Genomic DNA, 20764 nt, shown 5'->3' on the forward strand with positions numbered 1-20764 from the left:
TTGCAGTGCTGCAGAGTGTTTATAAATAGATCTCTGGGCAGGGGAGACTGGCAGAAGATGTGAGCACCAGTCTGCTTCCATGTGAAAAGGGGGATAATCGCCCATTCAGCACCGAAGTCTGATTCTTAGTGGTTTGTGATCTGAGCGTTGTGCGGTCCGTGGTCCTTATCCCTCAAGCAGGCGACACACTCATTTAGCTGGGTGGGAGACACATAAACCCCATGGCTGCTGTTTCCGAGGCCGGGGCCTCCATTGTTCTGGTTTTTTGAAGGTTAATGGGTTTTGTTAAACAGGAAAAAAAATTATGATAGCGCCCGAATGGAGCCGTATCTCCTTTTAAAAGGGTTTCCTAATGATCGGTTTCATGCTGAGTTATTAGCTAGTCAATTATCAGGGAGTGGGGAGATCTTGATGGCTCTTCTGAGCACAGATGAATTAGGTTCAGGGTGGGTTTGTGGTGCAGTCTGTGCCAGGAACCACTACGAATTTGCATGATGACACAGGTTCCAAGAGCCATGAGTCTGGGTGTCCTGGAGGATGGCCCTGTTGGTGGCCTCCCTGCTGGAGGGGACACATGGGGTTAGGGAGCAAGCAACAGCGTGGCTCAGTCCTCCATTCTGCCCCGGGTCTCACCCTCGCACCACCTCTCCCTTAGACCCCACCCATACTCTGCCCCCACCCTGTCCCATTCCCACTCCTCCCCCTCTCTCCTGGAGCTTCCTGAATGCCACAGTTTAGCTGTTCATGGCTCTCTGGAAGTGCTGGGAGGGTGGGCAAGGAGTAGGCCAGTGGGTTGGGCAGAGTGGGAGCTTGGCACTGGTATGTGCTCCACACTGCTCAGTTTTCCTGTGGGTGCTCCAGCCTTGGAGTTGGCACATTTAGCTCCATCCCCATCAAATCTCCGGCCAGTGCAGGCGAGTGAATGGGTGGGTGCTGTGACTTCCAGCTGGTACAGGCTGGGGACAAATGATTATTTCCTAGAGGACAGGGGGTGGGAGGCAGCAGGGAGGGAATAGTGTCTGTGAGGGTCCGTAACTCCAAGGGCTATTCTGAGTGTACGGCAGCAAACAGACCATCCCTTGCTCAGTGTTGGGCCTCAAATCACAGCCTAGTTCCCAGTGGACAATAAGGAAATAGAGAAGACTGCTTGGCTTGTGCAGTCTGGCCCCCTCCTACCACTAGCATTTTTCAGAAACCCTTCTTGCATAGTGCATTCATAAGAACCTATGAATGGCCACACTGGGTCAGACCCCAGGTCCATCTAGCCCAGTTTCCTCTCTCTCTATGGTGGCTTATGCCACATGTCCCAGAGGGAGTGAACAGGACAGGTCATCATCAAGCAATCTGTCCTCCGTCACCATTTCCTGCCTCTGTCCGCCAGAGGCTAGGGACATCATTCCTACCCATTCTGGCGAAGAGCCATGAGTGGACCTATTCATGAATTTATCCAGTTCTTTTTTTTTGAGCTCTGTTACAGACTTGGCTTTCCCCATATCCTCTGGCGAGGAGTTCCACAGATGGGCTGTGCATTGTGTGAAGGAATGCTTCCTTTGGTTTGATTTAAACTTGATGACTATTCATTTTATTTGGTGACCCCCTTGTCTTCTCGACTCTGCCTTGACTCTCTTTAGTGGTGGCCGCTTGGCCTCTTTGCTCTTCCACTACCCTATTGCTACAGCAGGACAGAACTTGTCTTACTATCCCAGCTGAACATCTTCTCCAGCTCTTTGTGTGTATATCCTGTGATCAGGTCATTTTCTCTTTTTTAGACCATGCAGTTGTCCACAGAAAACAATGTCCTACTCAGCTGCACTCCATGGGATCACTACTCCACCTAGTGGGGTGGATTTAGTAACCTGGTCTCGTTGGCATGGAATCTCCATCACTGGAAGTATTAAGAGCAAGTTAGATAAACATCTATCGAGGATTATCTAGAGGCACTTGGTACTCCTGTAAGGGCAGGGGACTGGACACAATGACCTCTTGAGGTCCCTTCTAGTGTTCTGTGATGCCATGATTGCCAATGGGAAGATGATCGTTACAGGACTGACCCAAAGCCCACTGAAATGAATCAGGAGTTTTCCCCTTGGGGTCAGGTGTTAGCTGGTCCACTGAGAATGCTCTGAAATACACCACATGGAATGTGGGATGTTCTCTCCTAGATTCAACTTAATTCACAACCCTTTAACCTGAGGTTCCCGTTCATAAGTGTTTTATTGTGCAAAGGTGAGTACATGGCAGTTTCATTCTTTGATCGCGGGTACAGCATGTTACGCTTTATAGTGCATTAGCAATAAATGCTTAATGGAAGACGCTATATCAAGCTGTTAGATAGAAAGCTTATTATAAAATGTGGCTTTTGCTAAAACAATGTATGTGTCTGTTTAACATCTGACATTAACTTAAAAGGCATATTAGAAAGAGTGGCTCTCTAGAATACGTAAAAATAGATGGAACTTCATATATTTAACTGTCATCAAATTTCCTTGCTGATTTAAAACAATCATGCGAAAATCTCACATGAAAAGGAGGTGGTTGAAGTGTGCATATAGAACAATCAGATGGAGCCAGGCACGGTACAGGCAAACACTAGGCTAGCGCCGACTGCTGCCATAACTCAAGATCATAGAACTGTAGGCCTTGAAGGGACCTGGAGAGGTCATCTAGTCCGAGTCCCCGGCCCTCACGGCAGGGCCAAGCACCGTCGAGACCATCCCTGACAGGTGCCTAGCCTGCTCTTAAAAGTCAACAGCAATTCCACAACCTCCCTGGGCAATTTGCTCCAGTACTTAATCACGCTAACTGGAAGTTGTGCCTAATGTCCAGCCCAAACCTCCCTTGCTGCAAATGAAGCCCATTGCTTCTTGTCCTATGCAGAGAGGTTAAGAAAAACAATTTCCTCCTTCCTCCTTGTAACAACCTTTTATTTACTTGGTCGTCCAGCTCTGAGAATGCCATAGCCAGGGCACAGGCTAGATTAATTAGGAGCTATGTCATCCTTGCCCTCTCACCTGGGGTGCCCTTCACAGGGCTTTGCTGTTGTTGCCCTTACGCTCCCTGCTACGTGTGTCCTAGTCGTGTGGGTTCAAGCGCCCTTCCGGACTGGCTTGCGGAGGATGGGGAGCAGAGTGGCTCTGACCTTCTCCTCCCACTGGGCTTGACCCAAGCTATGCTCTGACCCTGGCAGCCAGGCTTATGGGGAAGGAACAGACCTCCAGCCCCGTGTGGCTCTCACAGGCCAGCTGCTTGAGAAAAAGCTCCCTCCTGCTCCCTTCGTGGGCCCAGCTACCTGGGAGAGCAGCCAAACATACAGGGGTGGGGGTGCAGTTAGAGAAGGGCAAAGCCCCTCTGCAAGTAATGGGTGGGGAGGGAGCTGGGGCCCTGACTGGGGAGTGTCTCTGGGCGGAGTCGTCTCATGTGCCCTCTTCATATGGTGCCCACCCAGTATGGGGAGATGTGAATTCTCAGTGCCTCCCCTGTTCCAGCATTTCAACAGTTAAATGCAAACCTGCTTAGGAGAAGGCTGGAAATAAGTCATTAAAGCATCTGGGCCCTTTGAAGAGGATTGCTGAGGGTAGTAGTACTGGAGATTGACTTGAGAATTTGGGGGTGGATTTGCAGCTGGAAGATATTCCTCATGTGCAGTACACCTGCCCCCTGTGTATATGTTAGCAGCCTTGCTGCAGATGTCTCTTTGTTTCCATACAGGAGACTAATTGCCTTTCTTGTCTCAGTCGGAGAAGTTTTCCTGCATCACTCTGCAAATAATGGGAGACATTTTTGAGAGTTTGCAAATCGCCATCATCTCTCCTGATAGAGTTTTGCACATGCCCCACAAGAAAAGGAGCAGCGGCTCCTTGGAAACCTAGGTTCACTGCTACGAGAGCTGTCCTGGTGCTTATTTTTGTCGGCGAGGGACCACATCAGTGGGGGAAGTGAGACAGGGAAAATGCCATTATTCCACAGCCATGCGTCTCGCCTCATTTGAGGCTCCTGAAACTTTCTTCATGAAATCAGTGCAGCTGAAAGGTCCTAGACTAACAGTCTTGGCGTGCATCGTCCTATATTTATCCACAAATGAGAGACAGCTTCAGCAGCAGCATGGCAAGCTTCCTGTGTGTTGCCTTTCCCCGTGGGCCTAGCCCACTTCTTGGAGGGAACTTGTAAAAGTAGCAGGTGCATTTAGTTTCTTTGTCCATTCAGTCTTCTCACCTATCCAAGCCGAGAATGCCAGGAAGCCCGGGGGTGGGCATTTCGTACAAGCTGGGGTGGGAAATTAGCACTTGGACTGAGCCCGTCAGTTCATGTCGTATCAGCCACAGATCCTTCAGCAGAGGGCAGTGAGGTCTGGTCACTGTTCCCTGAGCCTGGGTTGGTCCAGTGCTCTCTGTAAGCTCAGGACTTGAGCTCAGGAGAGTTTCAGGTGCCACGCAGCTGATCAGCAGAGCGCCCACAGCTGGCAGCGTGTGTTTCTACTGGTGGTGCACCTCCGTACATGCCTCGGTGAACATAATAACATTTATTCCACTCATGGATGTAAAAATTAGAAGGAGCACTGCTTGGGTTCCTTGACCTAGCAAGAGAACAAAGGATATACAGGCTTTTGTGTAATCCCTTACAACCGCTATCTCCCATCCGTGTCAGCTGTATCTGTCCTTCCTTTGGGTTTCTTGTCCCACAGGTGCTTGTGACGCATGGCTGTGCTAAGGACAAAGATGTTGCTTAGGACTTGTCCACGTGCCGAAATTTTTTGGTAGAATTGTATAGCTAGAGTTATGCCAGCACAGCGCCTGTGATGTAATTATACCAGTGCTTTGGGCGGGTAATTTGTCCATGGAGATAGTCTGATGAATGAAGCTGACTGAGCAGGAGCCTAGGTTCAAAAAACCCGGTGAGGGGGTGGGTCTCAGCCTGGGCTGCAGCCCAATGGGAATGTCTACACTGCTGTTGCCTCTATATAAATCCAGGGTCTGCCCACATCTTGAATAATGGGTGCAGATGTGGTCACCTTATCTCCAAAAAGAGATATTGGCATTGGAAAAGGGCAGCAGAAATGATGAGGGGTTTGGAACAGGTGCCATAAGAAGGAAGATTACAAAAATTGGGACTTCTCAGCTTAGAGAAAAGGAGTCTAAGAGGGGATATGATAGAGGTCTGTAAACACATGATTGATGTAGAAAAGGTGAATAAGGAAAAGTTATTTATTTGTTCACATGAGAACTAGGAGATCACCAAATGAAATTAATGGGTAGTAGGTTTAAAACTACCTAAAAAAAGCTTTTTTTCATGCAGCACATGGTGGGCCCATGGAACTCCTCGCCAGAAGAGGTTGTGAAGACCAGGACTTTAACAGGGTTCAGAAAGAACTAGATAAATTCATGGAGGTTAGATCCATCAGTGGCTGTTAGCCAGGATGGGTAGGAATGGTGTTCCTGGCCTCTGTTGATCAGAGGCTGGGAATGAAAGAAGGAGAGGGATCACTTTGATGATTGCTCTGTTTACTCCCTCTGGGGATCTGGCCTTGGCCTCTGTCAGAAGACAAGATACTGGGCTAGGTGGACCTTGGGTCTGACCCAGTGTTCTTATATTCTTATGTTTCGCGTGTTAGCTTGAGTCTGACTCTGTTGATACAGGCTGGTTCGCAGCATTCCAGCTCTGGGAGTGAGGAAGTCATACCGACGGCAGAGTGCAAACCAGGCAAATCGCAGTGCTGTGATAGTGCTGTGGGGTGGGGGGTGCTTAGGAAGAGTGTGGCTCCAGTGCCCTGGTGTAAAAGAGGCGCATGGGGGAAGGAGGCTGCCAGGGGGCTACGAGTGACACCCCAGCGGGCCACATGTGGCCTGCAGGCTGTGGTTGCCACCACTGCTCCATATGGGCTACGTCTACACGTGCCCCAAACTTCGAAATGGCCATGCAAATGGCCATTTCGAAGTTTACTAATGAAGCGATGAAATGCATATTCAGCTCATGGGCTCATGGGAATAAGGGGACTTCGAAGTAGGCAGCGTCCTTTCGAAAAGGAGTCCCATCTGGATGCGCCGCGCGGCGGCAAGGAGCGTCAATTTCGAAGCGCGGCTGCCACCCGCATGCTAATGAAGCACTGAATATGCATTTCATCGCTTCATTAGTAAACTTCGAAATGGCCATTTGCATGGCCATTTCGAAGTTTGGGGCACGTGTAGACACAGCCATGCTGTGCAGGACTCCCTTCCCTTCTGTATTTACATGGTACTCAATACTCAGGTTACATGTGCCTGGGGCGTGGGGCAGAGATTTCAGATGTGGATGGGACATGATGCTTTTCTGCATAATACCATTCTAGGGATGGAGTCTGGTGTCACAATCCCGGCATCAATGCCTGGACAAGAAACAGACTTTTGCAAAGCTGGGGTTCTCACATAGTTGCCCAAGCCCAGGAGCTGGGATGGAACAAAAACCACCGAATACCACCAGACTCGTAACAAAACCATGAGAGGTGGCCCTGTAATAATATCACAATGCCTTCCTCTTCCAACAGGTCTCCCCCTGGTGCCTAGGCCTATTGCATGATGACGTGGTATGGATTTATCAAGGAGCAGGATGCGTAGAGACCTCCCCCTCTCTTGCTACCTAGTGTCCTTATACAGATAGGAAAGATCAATAAGAAACTGAATTGCAGTAGCAGAGAATATGCAACGAGTGTAAAACTGTATCCACCTCCCTGCAGGTTCAGTACTGTGTGGACGTTCAAGTCCAGTCATGAGGGACCACATGAGAGTGCAAATGCAATGGATGGTGAAGGTTCTGCTGTAGTAATTATGACTAATCCACAATGAGACTTTGAAGTCATTTGAGAAACTGAAGGAAAAAAGCAGGCCACCAGAGCAAAAGGCAATTTTGGCAGTGCATATAAATGAGACTTTTCTTAATCAGTCAGTCTTGTCCCCAGGCAACAGCAGCCCTAGATGATCCAGGGTGGCTAAATTTTATAAGAAAATTTGGAGAGCAGGTCAGATCTCCTAACCCTAAGGATGTGTTTATTTAAAGAAGGCCACACAAGGAAAGTACAGAGGCAGTTCAGCATCAACAGTGTTGAGATTCTGGGAACCCAGGAGGTTCACTGTAAGAAGTTCCTGAGATGTCACAACAACCAATGACAACAAATATTGCTGGGAAGGGGGTCAAGATTGAAATAATCCGGCTGATAAAACCCCAGGACTATGTTAAGATTGTGGTTGGCAAATAAGAATATTCTGAGATGGAAAAATGTGGGGAGAAAAATTGGCTGTGGAGGGAGCTTTACCCTCATGGCTGCCACAACATCTCCTTGGACCATGGCCTACTACTTCTCAATCCCCAAAGATGTGCTGAGCAGACCTGGCCAAGGAAATAGATTCCACCTCCACTCCCACTAGCTACAATGCAAACACCATCTGGGATGTCTCTCCCGACCCCAGATGTCCCGTTCCTTCCCCACCTTATCTCCCCTCTCTTCTCTCCGTCTCCTGGGGTCAGTCAGCCGAGAATACACTTTGCAACACTGCTGCAACCCTGTGGACAGAGAGGCAACTGAAAGCATTGCAGTAAAGAGACTGATGCTGGTACAAGTTTGCCAGGTCTCAGAGTGGCTGGTACAGCCCACTGATAAATAGGCGAGGGGGGCATTCGCTGTGAGGGAGGAAGAGGATCCAATGTTGTGGTCTAGGTGCATTAAGGGCTGACTGCCCTGGGCCGCACCCCTTCTGCCCTTGGCTCCCCCACTTCTAGTCCCATAATGGCTATCGGCCCCGCTGGGCTGGTTAGACTGTGTGCTGTGTCTCTGTTTTTTCCAGTGGAAAGACTGCAAGAGTGAACACCAGGGACAAAAGCTGCATTTTTCCATTCTGCTGTTCTTTTCTTTTCACTTGTGCATACATTTGACTTGTTGTTTTCTAGGAAACAGGATCAGACTTTAGCAACAACAGCGCTGACAGCTCCAGCCTTTTCCTGCTAATGGCTTCTCTTTTCCCCAAAAGGACAGTTATTACCATCTTTGATACCATCTAAAGACTGTCAAACAGGGTGTTTTCCCCCCTTCTAAAAGTTCTCTCCAGTTCAAAGGACAGGGAACAAAGCAGACTGTTGAAGTAAAAGGCTGACTTAACACATTACATATCAAATGGTTTAACCATTTTTCCTTCCTTTCCATATGGTTAGTAAAAGGTTAAAAAAGATTTTGCATGATGTGTTTAGTACTAAGCAAGGTCAGGTGTCTGTGAACTAAACCATGGACTTCTAGAAATAGGTTTAATATTGGACAGTGACTGGGCTAGGATAGCAACTTTGGTCCAGACTGTTTGGTCTGTTTCACCAAAACCAGATTTTTTTCCATGTGCATTCTAATCTGCATGTCCAAGGAAGGCATTAAAGATACCTGGACACGGTGATGGAGTGGGTCCCTTTATGAAACTGTTCATAACCATGGAGTTTCTGCAGCGAGCTGCACTGAAAACTGAATGCGGAATTAAGCACTTCTCTGCTGACTTGTTTACAAGAAGGTTCACCAGCTGGAGGCTGAAACACACAGACTCACAACTGCTCTGCTTCCTAAGAGCTTTATTGGTCCTCACCTGCTACTGCAGTCCTGGAAACTCACCTCTACCACCCTGGGTAGCCAGGACCTAGGTGCAGCAGATGAAGTGGCGTGGCTGCTCTGGAAAGGGGAATGCCCGAAAGGGAGGAACAATGCCCCATATGTGATGACATTTGGGTTTTGTTTTTAGAGCTGTTCTGCTGACAGATAACTATGGGGGGAGTGATGAAGGAGGTTATGTTGATGAACCTGATGAAACAGCCCTGGAGACAGTTCTAGCCTAATGTTGTTGCTGTGTGCTGACAATTTCCCGGCTCTGTGTGACTTTTCTTCTGTCTGAACATGCTATGCTCTGTGTGTCATCTTTCCCTCGTTTCCTAAGGCTTTCTCCTTTTCTCTTTGTGCTTTGATCTGTTTTCCTGTGCAATCTCCTGTGATACAAAGCAGCAAACAAACAGAACCGAGTATTCTATAAAATAACTACTATAGCTGTGTGTTGGACAGCCAGTCTGCACCGGTGGCTAAGGAGGCTTAGGTTTTATTCCAGAATATGCTAGTAACCTGCTGTGTCACACCAGAAAAGCAGTGTTCCCTTTAATTTTTTTTCCATCTGAGGGCAGAATAAATTTTGTTATGTGCACCAAGGCATGTGCGGATGTGCCCCACCAGTAGAAATACATGGTGTCTGCTGTGGGTGCTCTGCTAATCAGCTGGGCAGCACCTGAATCTCTCCTGAGTAGCTGCCCGAGCGCTCTGCTTACAGGCAACACAGTAGACAAGTCACTTTTCCTGTCACCTCTTGTTGGCTTTGCCTACTGAGATTCTCAGTTCTTCCAAGCAGGGGCTGTCTCTTACTATATTTAGGTGCAACTACCACAGTGAGAATCTGAGCTTGGGCTGGAGTCTTTAAAATCAACTATACCACCAATGAGTCATTATTATTTCACTTGCGTTTTCTTATTTCACAGTCATTTGTGTTTTTCTTCATTTTACTTAAAATATTTATTAAAAAAATGAAATCAGTAAAAGAAGCCATCTGAAACCTCCATAAGACATGAAAATAAGTGGATCATAACTTTTGAGTCAAATCGACCTGGATTTTTCAGTACAAAAATCAGAACTAAATACAACATTAATTTCTTGACCTTGGCTTTCTTTCTTTCTTTCTTTCAGTAAATGTCTCCCTCTCTCTCAGGCTATGTTTACACTATGAGATAAATCTGACATGTACTAAATTTGAATTTTTAACCTTGTTCTTATGAATTCGAATTCCAGTGTCTACAAACCTTCTGGAAATTTGAGTCACCATTTCTCCATGTTGAGTTTCTGCATCCCCATTGCCTTATCCAAGTTCGACTGCATGAGCAGTGAGTTGTGGGTACCTATCCCACAGTGCCTTAGCCCTGGTTGCTTGTGGGTATTTCATGTCAGGAATCCCAGAATGCAAAGCACTGTCTCAGAATTCAGAGCACCTAGCAACCGTGCAAAAACGAACTGGAGGTTGCCCCATATTGTCTGGCATTTTCTCCGGCGCAGTGCTAGTACCAGGATGGATCCCCAGTTGTTTCAAGTCATTGCACACTCTGTTGTGGCAACTTTCCAGACTGTTACACAATTTTGCTTTCTATTAGAAAGCGCAGTGACGGTTCAGCATGATGATGTTGATGAGGAGGAGGATAATGGTGGTTTTGAAGAGCAAATCTTTAAACTGTGGTCCAAGAACTCACAACTGCCGCCTCACCGCCCTCCCCACATTCGGGGATCGCAATGCTGAGGGTGGGCGGCTTGTCTTCAGGGGACGCTGGGCAGTAGTCAGTGGAGCCCACAGTGCTGTGCTGGGAGTCCCTCTGCAGCTGCAGCATGGAGCGCAGGACCCCCAGTTGGTCACTCACTGCTGTTATGAGCTTTGCCACTTGCTCTTGCTGGAACTCAAGCATTTTATGCTGCCACTCAGCAGAACTTCATGCCACTGAGCTGTGTCCCTTGTCATGTTACTGGTTTCTGACTCAGACCGCTCCCTGTGCTGCAGGATGAGATCCTGCTTGCACCTTTTTCACTTCCTCGCCCTGTCTCCTAAGCTAGGGTTGGCAGCTGTAAAGTACGTGAAGGTCAAAATTAAGATACAATTCAGACAAAGCACTTGCCAGTGGAATGAATGGGTCTCCGCCTCTCTCCTATCAGGGAAAGTAGCAGGAGGGTGGCCACATTAGTATGTAGCCACAAAACCAGCAAGACGTCCTGTGGCACCTTAGAAACTAACAGATAGTTTGGAGCATAAGCTTTCGTGGGCAAAGACATGCGTCTGATGAAACAGGTCTTTGCCCATGAAAGCTTATGCTCCAAACTATTTTTTAGTCCGTATGGTGCCACAGGACTTCTCGTTGTTTTTGTCAGGGAAAGTTTAATTTTGCAAGGCTGCTTAAGGCTTTATTAAGGGTGCATCTACACTTGCATTCCTCTTTCAAAAGAGATATGCAAATGAGGTAAATCGAAAATGCAGATGAGGTATAAATTTGTATATTTGGCACCTCATTTGCATATTCTGATTTTGAAAGAGCTTTTTCAAAAGAAGAAAGCCAGTGTAGATGCTGCTCTTTCAAAAGTAAACCCATCTTCATAAGAATCCTTTTTCCCTTTATTTAATGGGAAGAAGGAATCTTTCAAAGATGGAGTTAACTTTCAAAAGAGCAGCGTCTACACTGGCGTTCTTTTTTCAAAAGAAGCTCTTTTGAAATTACAATATGCAAATGATGTGTTAAATAGGCAAATTTATACTTCATTTGCATTTTTGATTTACCTTATTTGCATACCTTTTTCAAAAGAGGAAGGCAAGTGTAGACACACTCAAAGGGCATGGCCATTTTGAAGTTTGGGGCTAGTGTAGACATAGCCTTTAAGTCATATCAAGTACTTCACCTGTTGGGAAGGAAGAGAGGCTTGATCAGAGCTGGTTAAAATACTGCCTGTTCCTTTTTGTGGGAAACTTTGGAACTGTTTAGTTGCTTTTATCAAAATTTCTCCAGAACATATTTGGGCTTTTGAAAAATACGTTCTCTATTTTTTTTAGGTTATGGTTCCCCAGTGGAAGAGAGCGGGGGAATACAGAAGGGAAAGTGCTTCTTCTTGCCTCCCAAAATTTTGTTTTCTGTAGAGTGAGGGCTCTGGGACCCTAGAGAGCTGAGGTTGCATTTGGATTAATGTACCGTGTCCTTTTCTCTCTCCCTTTTTTAAGCCCTTTGGCATTCGTGGGGGCTTCTAGCTCATTTGGAGGCGCTTCCCTGAGAAAACTCTTGGTACTCTGGTGACTCGGAGCCTGCTCTGCCACCTTCCTGATCTCTCTTCCTCTCTCAAACACCAAACCAGTCAGCACTGCCACTGGCCCCGTGGAAGGAAGCAACATCTAATGGTGAATGTCAGGACTCCTGGATGGTATTCCTGGTTCTCTCAGTGAATAACTGAGGCTATATCTACACTACAGCATAAATTTGACTCTAAGGCACTTAGCTCGATCTGAAATTGAGTGTTCACACATCAAATACCATTATTTTGAATTTAGGGGGTGCTACGGCCAATATTCTTACTCCAGCAACCTGAGTGGGATTAACAGGAAGTTCGAATGTAAGCGCTCGGATTAATGTAAATGTGGAAACATCTTCCGTTTAAACTGGTTTTATTGGCCTCCTGAGGAATTCCACATATGTCCCACAATGCCCCACAGTCATCTGTTCTAACCGGTTGCATCCTCTATGCTCTCCAGGTGCTCAGGAAGTTAGGTAAAAGAAAGCCCGTGAATTTAAGATTTTGGGGACTGGCTGTCTCCAGGGGAAGTGTCCTTCTGAAAAAATGGCCATTTGCTATCCACGGGAGGTGAATGAGGGCAATGCAATGTGGGAAGATGCTATCACAAACCCAGAACCACTTGCAAGGCATTTTTTTGCCATGCTACACCAGTGAAAAAACCCAAAATGCTATGGGGCTGAGGGAACTGTGGGATAGGTTCCCACAATGCACTGCTGCAACAGTTGATATTTGGTGATATAGTGCGGCAGCACTAACTTGACTTTGTGGGGAGCTGAGGATACTCAAATTTGAATTTATAAAACCCAGAATTACAAAATCGATTTTAATAAAATCAAATTTATCTCGTAGTGTAGCCTTTGTATCCTTGAGCAAGTCACAGCACTGCTCTGTGCCTCAGTTTCCTCTCTGCGTGCTTGAGTTTTCCTCTCTGTTAAATGGGGAGAACCGTAACCGACCTCACAGAGGTGTTCTGGGGATTAGTGAATCGATACTGATGAAGTGTTAATGAAAGGAATGCAAAGAATGACTGAGCTTCCTTGTGTTGCACTCAGTATGACTTCGCTCCCGTCTGCCCAAGCGGTTATTTAAAGCGAATTAACAGCAGGGATGGGGTGGGGGTGTTATGCTAAGCAGGTGTCTGTGTAGCTTTCAGGACTCCCTTGACTTCAGTGGGGCAATGCCTCGTGAGGCCAGCTGAGGATTGGGCCTGGGGTTTTTATTACCTGTTGCTGTTTGGCTCCGAAGAAATCTCAGCAATTTCTCTCAGGGGAGTTGGTGGGTCTGTGTCTTTGGGTCTGCGCCTGTCATATTCCTTTGATGATCATATGGCTGTGTGAAGAGGTGGGTTCATTAGCGCAGGCCTCTCTGCCTGTCAGGATCTACAGAGCACATGCACTGTGCATTTCTGGTTCCTCATGGAGATCTGGGGGAAAGTGACAACAGATTTTCTTATGCTAGGCAGCCAGGGTACCGAAAGGGTCTCCTTCTGAAAGGTGCTGAGGACCTGCTGCACCTACCGCTGGTGCTGCAACAGTTTTTATGGGGGGGTGGCGGCTGAAGGAGAAGCCACATATGGGGGGTGCACAGCTCCCTAATTGCAGCACCGATGGCACCTACTGAATTCAACTAGTCCAGGCACACGCAGAATTTTACCTTACGCAAGTAGCTGGAATTGCATCTCCTTTCCCGCTCTCTGCCATGCTGCTAATTGTAGGCTGCTTTTGATTTCCACGCTGCTTGACATCACATGCCAATCACTCTCTGATTTTCCCCCTGTCTCCCCCATCTGCTGGCTTTTGGTTTAGAGCAGCCCCGCTCGCTGTACTGCGGAATGCCCATCATATGCATCATGTCTGATGTGTCACGGCGTATTTCTGACATTGACTGGCTACTTGGACCTTGCTAGGGAATGATGAATGGTAATTGGGTCTCACCCACAGCACTGAATGGGTTGTGTTATCCACTGAGAGAATTATGCAGGCAGTGGGGGACTTATTAGACATCTGAGAAAATGTTTGGTTTCAATTTCTGTCAAATGGAGACAAATGTATTATACATTTATTTGCACTGACAAGGTTTGTGGGGTGGGTCACTCATTGCCAGAGCTCTACCAAATTCCCAGCCATGAAAAATGCATCGCAGACTGTGAAATCTGGTTTCCCTGTGACATCTGATCTTTTGCGTGCTTTCAACCAGGAGTTATACGGATTTCACAAAGTGGCCAAGGAGGGCTCTAAGGTTATTGTAGCCAGGCTGGGGCGGGGGTTTGTAGTATTTTGTGCTGCTTTCAGAGCTGGCTGGAAAGCAGTGGCAGCTGGCTCAGGGCCCAGCTTTGAAGGCAACAGCACAGAACTAAGAAGGGTGGCAATACCATACCTCGTCATCCTGACTCCTCCTCTGCTGCTGGTGGTGGCTCTAGTCAGCTGCCTAGCTCTGCCTAGGGTGGCCCCCAGCACCAGTGCAAAAGCAAGGGGTAGTAGTAACCTTGCAATCCCGTTCCCCCTCCCCATTACCCCTCTTTGGGTTGAAAGAATCGGAGGCAATCCTGTTCAGGATCCAGGCATCCCAAATCCAGGAGGGGTGACGTGGCACACGGGGAAAGACATCATCTATCTGAGACTCAAAATGGAATCTGAAATGCAACATGATGTCACAAAATCAGAGTTGGGACACAGGTGTACTCCCAAACTGTCACCAGTGCAGAGTTTGGGTCTGTCTCCCACCCCACCTCTGTAATTACCAAGTGCGTCCAGCCTGCTGGCTCCTCTGTGCTTTGTGCCCTCCGCTGCCCGGTCTTCCAGTGCTTCTTGTTAAGGCTTGTGGCTCGTTAAGGCTGTGGGTTCTTGCAGGCAGTGGATAGAACAGATGCTGTGACTCACTGTAGCTGTGTCTTACATTTCACCAAGAGGCTGGCCTTTCCCTTGAATGCACACCTCATCCAGCACACCCAGTCTGTTCATACCTGGCACGGGTGTCTCACCCGAATTCTCATTCTGCTCTTTTATGGGGCATGCTCTTGAATAGACCCCACCCAGCTTTCTGTCTGGGAAATACGGCCCCAGGTCACACACTTCACATGTGTATTGCCCAAGACTGATCGCTTTGCTTGTCCTGCCACCCCAAGCTCAGCTGCCCTTTTGCCTTTGAACCTCTGAGACACATAAGGCTGCTGGGATTTGTCCTTTAGGCTTCATTTGGCCTGCCTGAGCCTTATCCGCTTTTATCTGAAGCATTCTGTTTTGGTTCCTGCTGTCACTTTTACTTGTGTCCCTCTGCCTGTTTGTGTATCTGATAGGAGCTGTGATTGGGTGTGTGCCCCCCACAGGCCCTGAAGGGATTAATGTGGGTCCTGGAGAGCTAATGAGGGTGACTGGCTGCAGCTGGGACCTAACTGAACAAGAGGCACAGCTGGGCTGGAGTAGGCTGCATTATGTAAAGCCAGGAAGTCTGCAACAGAAAGAGGATGTAAGAGAGAGTCTGCAGTCACTCTCGAGGAGCAGAGCATGTGAAGAAGAAAATCCGAGAGGGGAGACTAGCTCAGGAAGAAAGGTCACCTGAAGTGGCAGGAGGGTTAAAACAAACAAAGGAAAGTCTTTCTTTGCACAATGCGCAGCCAGCCTGTGGAGCTCATTGCTTGGGGACATTGTGAAGATCAAAAATGTGACAGGGTTCAAAAGAAGACTCCAGTGAGTTCCTGGAGGATAGGTCCATCAATAGGTTTGAGCTAAAATGTTTGAGCTGTTGAATGCTACGTGCTGGAACTGCATGACAAGGGACGGATCACTCAAAATCACCCAGTTTACGTCATTCCCCCTGAAGCATCTGGCACTGGTCAATGTTGGAAGACAGATACTGTGTTGGATGGACCAGTGGTCTGGCTCAGTGTGGCTGTTCTTACATCATCCCAGAGGAGCTGTGCAGAAAGGATGCCTGGCAGGGCTAGGCAGGAAGAATCCCAGGGAAGGAGCATCAAGTGGTAGGACTGTGCAGATCTCAGATGTTGTAGGGTTTCTGGACAGGCATACAGTGAAGAGGAACCCAGGCCTTCCCTCTGTCAGCTACTACAATGTGGCTCTGAGCCACTGGAGACTCCAGCCAGACATTTGCTTTGCAGGGACTTTGTTACCCTAGAAGGGGAGGACTAGATAAGGACTGGGCTGGACAGCTGGTTATGGAAAAGGGAGCACCTCAAGTTGTGATAAGAGCAAGTGGGGTCACAGCTTGAGTAACTGATGGAAGAGAGGCCCATGCCTGAAGAGAGCTGATCCCCAAAACAGCCACCAAGAGATGCCACTAGAGGTGGGTGAGCGCCTCCGCTGAAGCTGCATATGCATGTATATGTTAGCTGCTGTTCTTCCAAGAGTGATTGTTCCTTGCCTTTATGAACAACTTGGCCCCTTTGCTTGAGGAACCTCGCCTGCTAGCATTACTTCAGTCATTTTCCCACCAAGCAGGAGAGCATCTTACAGGTTTGCCTCAATGGTGGGTACTTTCCATGTTCTTGCTAGCTGCCCTACGGCTCTTCTCACTCCCAGCGTGGCACGTTTTTCTCTTTTGCCTCTTTGTTTACTGTACCCCTCTCCCTCTTCTGCTTAACTGTGGGACTTACTGTACAATCGCATACAACAAGCCTCTCTTGGGCCTTTACGTGCATTTGTTTTTTCAGCTTCTTGTGAGGTGAATATAGCTCCTTCAGATGTCAGGTTCATAAGTCTGAATCCCCTGGCACACACTTTGCTGTTGTACCTCTGACCGTATTCCTTACTGGGTAGCTGTGGGGGTGGAAGGTGGGACCTCTGCCTTTAAAAGCACAGCACTCTATGGCTTGATCTAAAAGATCTAGTCTGTCAACTTAGTGCCATTAGCAGGCTCATAAATCTCTAACCACTAGAAGGGAACAGACACACTAGGCCAATGTGTTGCCCTTTATTTTATGAGAGGGACTTAACAGGCCAAATTCCAAAGACTGGCATTTCAGTCTTCTGCCCCTGACAAACTCCGCTGCTGTTTCCCTTTCTTGCCTGGTCCTGCCCTGGGAACAAATCTTTCAGAAGCAGCGGTTTTAGCAGGGTAAGGTGACCCCCAAACCTGTAACTTTCACCCACTTCCTCATCCTCAGCACAGAATAGGTTGTGTCTATGGCCACGGCGTCTCCCCAACCTGACTGTCAAACACTGTGCAACTTGGCGCTGCTCTTCCAATTTACTGGCCCCTGTGGCTTTTGCACACAGTGTGAATGGCGGCTTGAACTTTTCCCAGGTTTCCTCAGGATTGCCCATGAATTTTCGGGTTGGTGAAGGATTTACTTGCTACTCTCATGCGGGCTCTGCAGCAGCCATTAGAACAGGGCTGTCCTTAGGATTTACGGGGCCCTCTGGCATGCTATTAAATTGGTGCCTCTAGGCCCAACTTGCTCTTAGCAACACAACATAAGCTTATCCTACCAGGGAACTTGCCCAAGTGTTTGTGAAAACCGGTTTAAGCAAGTTAAGCACATGACCATGCTAATGGACTGTGTCCTCCCACACACCCAGCTTGGGACGTAGCGGATGAGGTAGCAGCCTGGGCCCACAGCCCTGGGGCGGGAAGGATGAGACAGGAAAGGATGTCAAGCTGCCTGACCCACCTCATGGGGTCGGAGGGTCACAGTTCCCCACAGAGACCCCTGTACCCTCTTCCTCATGCAGAATGTGCCACGCCAGCTACTGAGGTCTGGGAATATGGCCCCTGCCCAATGGCAACTGGTGTGGGGAGTCCCCTGAGGGCAATGTCCATGAGTCCCTGCCCCCACCCTACCAGTCCATGCCCCTCCCCTGCCCCGCCCCTTCTCCCCTGCTCCACCCCCACCCGCCTCTTCTCTGGCAGCACCGTGCTGTGTCCGGTGAGTGCATTGGTGGTCCTGCTCCTTCTCTGGACTGGCGCAGCCGCTCGCGCTGCTCTAGGGCCAGGCCACGCCAGGAGGAGAGGGACCACCCCCACGCTCACTGGCAGCGGCACAGTGCTGGCGGTGAGTGCTGGGCAGCCCAGGGTGTGTGTGCGCGTGATCTCTTATGCACTCCTCCCCCCACCACCTAAGGAGGCTGCAGCCCTTGCTGGTGTGTGGGAGCTGACCTGCTCTTCCTTGCTGTCCTGGCACCCTGGGCAGGCTTGCCTTTTGGTGCCTTTGGCCCCCAGGGGTGTGGTGCTGCCCCTCTCATTGGCTCCACGGCTTCCCTTTGCCCCAAAGGCCTGCTCTCCCTCCTGCGCCCCTGGTCCCTTCACTCCTCACCCCTGCATCCCCCCAGCCCCCTGCATCCATGTGGTGAACCAGCCTGCATGCGTTAGGAGGGGCACAAAAGCAGCAGCTCCTGATGCCTCACAGCCCAGCCCAGGTGTGTGCGTTGGAAGCCCTGGTGTGTGCGTTGGGAGAGACTGGGTGAGGGAGAGTGTCCGTGTGTGGGTGAGAGCAGCTAACAAAAGCCAAAGCCTGCCAAGACACCAGTCTTGTGCTGGGCCCACTGAAAGGGCCCCATGGCACTATCTCAGCCTTCCCGGTTCTCACCTGGGCTGGAATTAAATATTTGTATGAAACCGGGGCCACTTTAAAGTTGTTTAAAACATTTTAAAAATAAAAATGTGAAAAAAACTTCAAAACACTTTAGTTAGTGCCATTCTTCATACTGCCCAGGTCTTGCTAGTCCTTCCCCTCAAGCGGAGGGGCACAGAGACACAGGCCCAGACCAGCTGTGCCCCCAAAGACTGGGCTAATTCTTCAGATTACACCAGACTCCTATCCCTCCCCAGACCAAACTCTCTGGACAGAACCAGACCCACACCCACATCCCTCCCCACATTGAACTGAACCTGACCCACTTTCTTCCATAGATCGGGGGGCTGAGAGGGAGGGGGCAGGGAGACGTGGGAAAAGTCCAGTTTACCCCACTGGTGCAGGTGGGGAGATAGGACAGGTGGAACTGGGGTAGGTCCAGTCTCCTTGGTTTCCCCAGTCCCACATCCTGTCTGGAACTCTAAGACGGCACAGAGACATCTGGTGACTGAACAAGATACTGCAAGCTAATATGTCATGACAAATTAGAAGGCATCTGAACTTTCTCCTGTTTTTTTCCTCTAGGTGTGGCTTACCCATGAGCAGCCATGGGGCAATTTAGGGGCGAAATTCCAACTGCATCAAGGTGAAAGATCCCATAATATTATTCTACCGTGAGTTCAAACTTTCTAATCTTCTTGTGTTGTTGGTAAGTGTGAATGCTCCCTGCTCACAAAGGTTATGTACTGTAGTTGGTTCTTAGGTAACATTAGTCACATGTGGGTTAGATTCTGTCCTTATGTCAGAGCTCTATGAGTGAGTCCCATCTAATTCCTGATAGAGCACCTAAGAGGCACATGTGATTTTATTTACAAGTGTAACACATTAACAAGACCCAATAGTAACAAGATTGCCAACCTCAAGCATTAAAAGCATGGGTTGGCCCTTCAGAATTATGAGATTACCTTATAAAATGCATTCAGCATTCTTTTAATTTGCCTTCTTATTTCTGAGCCGTTAAGGCAGTGATTCTCAACCAGGGGTATGTGTACCCTTGGGGGTACACTGAGATCTTCCAGGGGGTACATCAGCTCATCTAGATATTTGTCTAATTTTACAACAGGCTACATAAAAAAGTCACTAGTAAAGTCAGGACAGTTTAGAAGTTCATTCAGACAATGACTTGTTTCTACTGCTTCATATGCCTTATGCTGAAATGTAAGTACAATATTTCTGTTCCAGTTCATTTATTTGATAATAAGATGGTGGAAAGTCATCAAGTTTTCAGTAGTTGTCTTCTGTGATATTTTTGCATGTTTTTGTAAATATGCAGTTCTTAAGTGAGGTATAACTTGGTATGCAAAATAAATCTGGCTCCTGCAAAGGGTACAGTAATCTGGAAAGGTTGAATGGCATTTGTTTCAAGACCTCAGATTACTTTAGGACCATGCTTCTCACCAGTGGTATGTGTAGCCTTAGGGGTATGCGAGAGAAGTCTGGGGGTACCTATAATATTTTTTAAAGAGGTACTTTATGAAAAAGGTTGAGCAACACCGCTTTAAGGTATGCTGTGGTCATGTTTTCCAGCTTTTGTGCGCAACCTTGAGGGCTTAAAATTGACCTTTTTTAAAAATGTGCAAGCTGAGATTCTTCCAAGTTCACATGAATTCAGCCTCTGGGCTTTTATAGAAAAAAACAAGATTGTGAGACTACCGGTTAAATCGTAAGTGTTGGCAGTACAGCACCACTCAAGAAAATCAAATACAGACGGTCTTCGAGTTACAAGAAACAGCACATACAACACTAAAATTGAGAGTCTGTTTCAATGTCAAACAATGGATTCAGCTTAACGATACGTGACCCTATGTTTTTGAGATACAGATTTCAAGTCATGACATCTCTACCTAAGTTGCGATTTTTCAGGAACCAGTTGCGTTGTAAATCCAAGTTTTCCTTGTACACTCAGGCTTAAATTAACCACTTTCCATCCTCTCCTTCCTTAAGTCTAGCTAAATGTAGAGTCTACTCATAATAGATGTTGTTCTGCAATGTGTTCCATGGGTGTTGTACTGGCAGCACAACTTTCCCAAGTACTTGCAATGAATTGGGACTGCAGTGTTGTGAGAATGTGAATGGTGCTCACTAATTTAACGTGTGAGATGAAGAGGCATAGGACCTCCCACAGATGTTTATGTGTAACTTGTCCAAGGTCACACCAGAAGTCTCTGTTGCAGTAAGGTGCAGGATTCAACCCTAGCTGGGTAGCATCCTTCTTCTCAAGCTCGCTCTGGACCTCCAGAGGGCACATTTGTCTGCCGGGCAGGATTTTGCTAGCCCTCTCTTAGATGATCCACCGTAAAAAGGGAAACCGACCAGATATTGTTCAC

General features: G+C 48.0%; 1 long non-coding RNA gene across 1 annotated transcript in view; it reads left to right on the top strand.

Annotated features, from left to right (window-relative positions):
* LOC142018001 (uncharacterized) overlaps positions 1-20764 on the top strand; it is a 126681-nt gene that overhangs the window by 17339 nt on the left and 88578 nt on the right. Inside the window, exon 3 of the long non-coding RNA XR_012646646.1 lies at positions 18963-19051. This is a non-coding gene — a long non-coding RNA (uncharacterized LOC142018001). The remainder of the gene's footprint in view (positions 1-18962; positions 19052-20764) is intronic.

Source organism: Carettochelys insculpta, chromosome 9 (genome assembly GCF_033958435.1).
Source record: "Carettochelys insculpta isolate YL-2023 chromosome 9, ASM3395843v1, whole genome shotgun sequence".
In the NCBI taxonomy this organism is placed as follows: Eukaryota; Metazoa; Chordata; order Testudines; family Carettochelyidae; genus Carettochelys; species Carettochelys insculpta.